Here is a 6,000-nt window from a genome sequence, read left to right on the forward strand (position 1 = left end):
GAAGATCCCAATTAACGATCCAAACAAGGATACCCCAGCTGATGTTTTGTTCCACAATGGTCGCCTTTTACCTCATGCATATCAATGCCCATCACAAAAAGAATCAGGAAGTGATCTTTCTCAACTAAGTAGTCGCACTAGCAGCACCAAAAGTAAGGACTCAGCCGGTACTTCATCACGTAGCAGCAGCAACAATAGCAGCAGCAGTAGAAGTAGCAGCAATAATGGTACTCGAAAAGGTTCGGTTCCATATATGGACAAGAAAACATTTAATCCAGATATTGTTGCAACCAGAACAGCAATTAGGAGAGTGAAGAATGAACACTTCGAATTGCATCCATCTAATAGGCCAAGGAGGCCTGTTTCTCCCTCGGCGTCCAAGGCCGAGTTATGTTTCCGTCAAAGCAACACAAAGGCGGCCTTCGCTCCACAAGAATCAAATATGAACAAACAAGTTAAGCAAAGCAGTGAAAACTCATGGTTTGGCTTGAAGATTTTTGAATCATTTACGTCAGCTTGCCGAGAGTGCCACGCTCTTGAACCATCTGTTGAACAAGGCGCAATCCGAGAAAATGTCAAGTCAAAGTGATCGAAATCTATTGAATCTTTTATTATTTGCTTGATGTTGTTTACTTTGATAAGTAATTGTTAGATCTCCTCTGTTCAAAGCTGTTAGGAATAATAGTCTCACATTGTTTGAATATTTGGGCATGAGCTAGTAGATAATCTCTTGGGCACCCTCACTTGGTAAACTGGTTTTCAAAATGAGTTCTACACATGGGTTTATTGACATCCCCTACCAAACAAATTACCAAAATTTATTTCATACACCACGTTCTTTTTAACTATAACCGGAAACTTTATTTGTTCCTAGACTTAGAATTAGCTAATAATTATTTGAACAGATAAGTAGAACTTTTCTTCCATCATCAATAGTTTCTTTTTCTTTTGTCTATAAGATAATCATAACACTTATGGCCATAGTACAAAATATCAATATATTGGGATATATAGACCCTTGAAATCTCGATATATTTCATTGATATATCCCTTTATGTGGGAAAATTTTACATAGAAAAATTTGTTGATATCATTGATATATCGATAAATATCAAATAATTATCGATATTTTGGTGATATTTTATGACACTAATCTAGGTCTAGATATAGATCTTCAACTAGTCTGAGAAGAATAAAAACAAAAGAGAAAGTAGGAACTTGTTCAATCAGACCCCACCCTATCATCAACAACTGAACAAGAAAAATACATCAAGGAGCAGGTTGTGGTTTGGTGGCTCACTTCTTAGCTTGGTTTTGTACTTTTGTTGGTTTTTGCTTGGTTAATATGCACAATCACATATCTGTTTGTTGGCAAATTATGCATTTCATTCAACAAGAATATAGAGAAAGTTTTTTTGGTGGTTGCATACAAATTTTTTTGGACAAATTCTTCTCATATATATATATATATATATATGAGAAGAATCATTAGAAAAGAAAAGGATAATTGGCTAAGGATAATTTTGTATTAAGCAAAAGAAAAGAAACGGCTACAATAAAAGAATCATTAGAACTGGAGGCACTACTGTGCAAGTCTCCTCATTACATTTGTTAAGGCATGAATCTAAAATAGGTTGCGTTTTGGTCTTCGAGCTTTGATATGAAATATGCTCTATAGTTCCACTATTGTTTGGCACCTTTAGGAAGAGATGCCCCCATTCTAGCGTATGCATCTACTGAGAAGTTGACTTCTCTCCAAGTTGAGGAGATGAGGAGCCACTGTATAACAACCCCAATTTTTAAACAACATAAATTATATTATTTGAATTGAAAATAACTATTATATTATGAAGTCTAGCTTGTTCTAGAATTTGTTTGGTTGTTATTGATTTTTTAAAATTGTTTTTACATGAATTGTTTGTTAGAATTTGTGTGGGTATTTTAGAATCATTTTTGGGCTTGAAAACATTGTTATAATGTACTCATTCATATATGTATGGACCTTGGGTGTTTTTAGACTCATTTGAGGCCCATAGGTTAACTTAAACAGACTTAAAACATTGAATAAACAATATCTGCGAATTTCTTCTGTAAAAAATCTCATTATTCAAAAATAAAACCCTAGCCTCCATTAAAAAAAATATTTTTGATTGAAAGAAATAAAGAGAAGGGGAAGAAAAAGAAAAGGGATTGGAGAAAAGGAAACATATATGGGTATTTTTTTGCAAATTCAATTTCGGGTGAGTAGTCTAAACATTATTTTCATATAATTGATTTATTACTATGGTTTAGATTAGTTGCGTATTTCATTCTCTATAATGATATAGAACTTTGAGATCGAAATTATTTGTTTAATCAGAGACTTTCGATATATTGAGTTACTGGCACCAAAAGTTTAGCTTTGATATATAGGTGTTGTTGTGTTCAGGAGTACTTGTATATGGTAGTGAGTAAATCATGTGTTTATTGATTGATTGGTAGTATTATATAGGCCTGCAACTGTTTTGAATGATGTGAGGTCATTGGATTTATGTTATAGGGTTTTGATTTTCAGAATTTCAGAACTGTTTTTAGTAATTTAAGCATAGAAAATTCGTTTTTGATCTTTTTTATATGAATCCAATGCCGGTCTACTGTAGACACGCATATCTACAACTTTTGTGTTTTGTAAAATTTCATATCTAGTCGTTTTGCATACTGAAATTTAAGTTGAAGTCTGACGCATAAACTGGGACTGAAACTGAGCAGTATGCAGTAATAAAATCATATAAAATAAAATATTTACTCTTTTATGTTGATTCCAAAACCATTAGAATCTAGACTTACAGAGGTATAACGTCATACTTTGACCCTAATTCATTCTCGTATTTAAGATTATAAAAACTGACTTCAATATATGATAACTGTTTGTGCACATATTCTGGATATGTTGCATTGTAGGAAGTGTATAGGACACTATACTTTGTAGATTTGTGCGAAACCAAAATCTAATGAAACCTTAGAGAGTCTTTTATCCGACGCAGTGAGCCTCACTTAATTTGGATGGGTGATGGAAAAGATATGACCTCGACAATTATATGCGTCAGAAATTCTATTTGTCAGAAAATAGTTTTCTGCATAGCGTTTGATTACAAATTGCATAAAGCTAAGGGGAGAATTAGAGTTTTTGTAAAAAATTAAAAGGTTAGTTTTATAAGTCTTCTTTCTAACTCAATTGGCCTCGTCATATTCCGAGGTCTGTGGAGGTAGATATGATGTCTGGAAGTTTAACTATCAGAAAACAGTGCGTCAGAAATCAGTTTCTATGCACTGTGTTCTAACCTAGTTTTCGTATACTTAGAATGAGATTGAGTATTTTTATAAAACATAAAAAAGTAAGTTCTGTGTGTTAGCTTTTCAACACAAAACGCCTTGATGTATTTGGATACCTGTGGAAAGAGTTGCTCCATTCGGAAGATAGTCCGTCAGATATCCAATTTGCTGAAATTAGGATTTTTATCGTTTTCAACCTAAGTTTTCTTTTAGATGGGCTGAGGTTGGGACTTCGAGTTATACACAAAAAAGTATATCTACATACCCTAGTTTCTAAATAGTTAAGTTACATGTCATTTGGATGAATATAGGAAAAACTATAGTATTGACTATGTGGCTGATAAGAACTACGAAGGCTTGATTCCAATCTTGAAAGATTTGGATACGTAGGCATCTTTAAGCAAAAGTGCAACCACTACACTATACTATATTATATATTAGTTATTAGTTATTGTGATAACTATATGTGTACAATGTTAGTACTTAATAGTGTACGTGATTGTGGTTGTTTAAAATGTATTCATTAGACATTTAACTAATACGTTATTCCTGATTGAACCTTTTGATATATATGATTTATATAATTGATAATGAGGTGAATTGATTAGTTATTGTGTTTGGAATCTTCAGTAATGAATTATTGTTTGAGACGATATTTGTTTTGTAATAAAAATATTATAATAAATGAGAACTCTTGAGTGTTACAATCCGATGTAAAAGTGTCCGGTGAAAATTTAATGTGTCGCCCACATCTTTAGATCTCTCCACGCCTCTTTGATGAAAAGAAATGTTTATAACTAATGATGTCATGTGAAAAGCCGCCTTAGCGATGAACTAAGGCATTCGCCTTGTGGGTTGGCTGTATTCCTTGAATGTACGGGAATGTAGGTGGGTATTCCTTGAATGTGGCGGGAATGACCCAAGGTATTCATTGAATGTGCCATGAATGACCTGTTAGTGTTATGATAGGTATTCCTTGAATGTGGCGGGAATGACCCAAGGTATTCATTGAATGTGTCATGAATGACCTGTTAGTGTTATGATGGGTATTCCTTGAATGTGGCGGGAATGACCTAAGGTATTCATTGAATGTGCCATAAATGACCTATTAGTATTATGATGGGTATTCCTTGAATGTGGCGGGAATGACCCAATGTATTCATTGAATGTGCCATGAATGACCTAATATTTTGTTATGCCCAAAAGAGGCTTTGTGATTGTGTGTATGGGAAGCCCAGAGATGGCTGTGACTCACAAGTTACGAGTTTACAAGATGAAAAGTATGTTTCCTAGAGGCGATATCCCGCTTGGGACATATGTCTTGTAGTGGTACTCGGTCTGAGTGAGGCACACAAATATGTGTGATTTGGCAAATGTGTGTAGTACAAATCATGGAGTAGGAACTAAAAGTTGGGCTATGTTTTTTAATAAATAAGTCAACGAGATAATTAATAAGTAAAGTAAAATATTGATTTTACGTATGATGGAGTTATTGCATGTGATGTATATGATTTCTTATAAGAAATATATACATGGTTTGTATGAGTTGATACTCACAAAGGATGAATGTACTCATTGGGTGTGATATTTCCCCGTTCTCATAAATAGACGAGTGGTTTTTAAGTAAAAATATATGAATTGTGTGATGTTATGGATGTGAAGTGTGACTGTGAATAATATTAGTAAATGATTGTGATTTCTATGTGACTACGAAATGATTATAACTTGATATGTTATTACGAAAATATTAATGATTTGTGATAGTCTGAGATCTATGGTTATGCACACAGAAACTTTATGACGTAATGATGTCATATAAATGACTACCCTTGATATAGGTATTATGATAAGTGGTATTCCCCAAATATGCGAGACGAACCAGGTTCTATCAATTAGACTTAAATGTCTTAAATGAGGTTTGGTTATGAATGGAAATTTGACTGGCTGAGATAAATCATTTTATTGTGATGTCTAACTCTGTTTTGCAGGAGGGTAGGATCTATTAATCTTTTCTGCAGGGACGTAAATATCCTACCCTAAGACGACGTGTTGGCTTAAAAGTAAGGTATACCAAACTCATATTTAATTAGGTTATCATATGTGCATTTAATAAATGGAATGTAAGTGGTATTTATGTTGTGAGTTATTTTGAAAAGTGGGAATGATGAGTACTGTTATATGAGATTCTTGGAATTTGTATATTGGGGGTGAAATCTTACTTGGGAAGAAACTACACGCTGTTTTGGAAAACATAACTATATTGTCTTCCAAGTTGAAATGGTTGGTAATGTTATATTTATTAATTTGAAAGATTATTATATATATTTTGTGGTTAGTCTACTCATACCAACAAATTCAATTTGCTGACCCATGTTTGCTTTGTTTTGCAACGTGGGTGTGTTCTTGGGAACATAGATGATGGAGTGCAGTGTATAAGGACACGTAATTTGGAGTTGCTCTTGGAGTCTTCTGGTTTAAGATTATCTGAAGGGTACGGTTTTGTTTTGAGACAGATGTAATAGAGTTGGTTAGTTTCTTTGTAGTTTAATAATGTGATTTAAGGATTGTTCCTTTTAGTTTTCTTTTGATTTCAGTTTTGTATATATCGTGTTTGATAATAGGGTTTTGGGTTCTGTTTCACCCCGGGTTTCCAGATAATTGAATATAATTGTTTTAAATATTGTCTGG

This window comes from Coptis chinensis, chromosome 4 (assembly GCF_015680905.1).
Source record: "Coptis chinensis isolate HL-2020 chromosome 4, ASM1568090v1, whole genome shotgun sequence".
Classification (NCBI taxonomy): Eukaryota; Viridiplantae; Streptophyta; class Magnoliopsida; order Ranunculales; family Ranunculaceae; genus Coptis; species Coptis chinensis.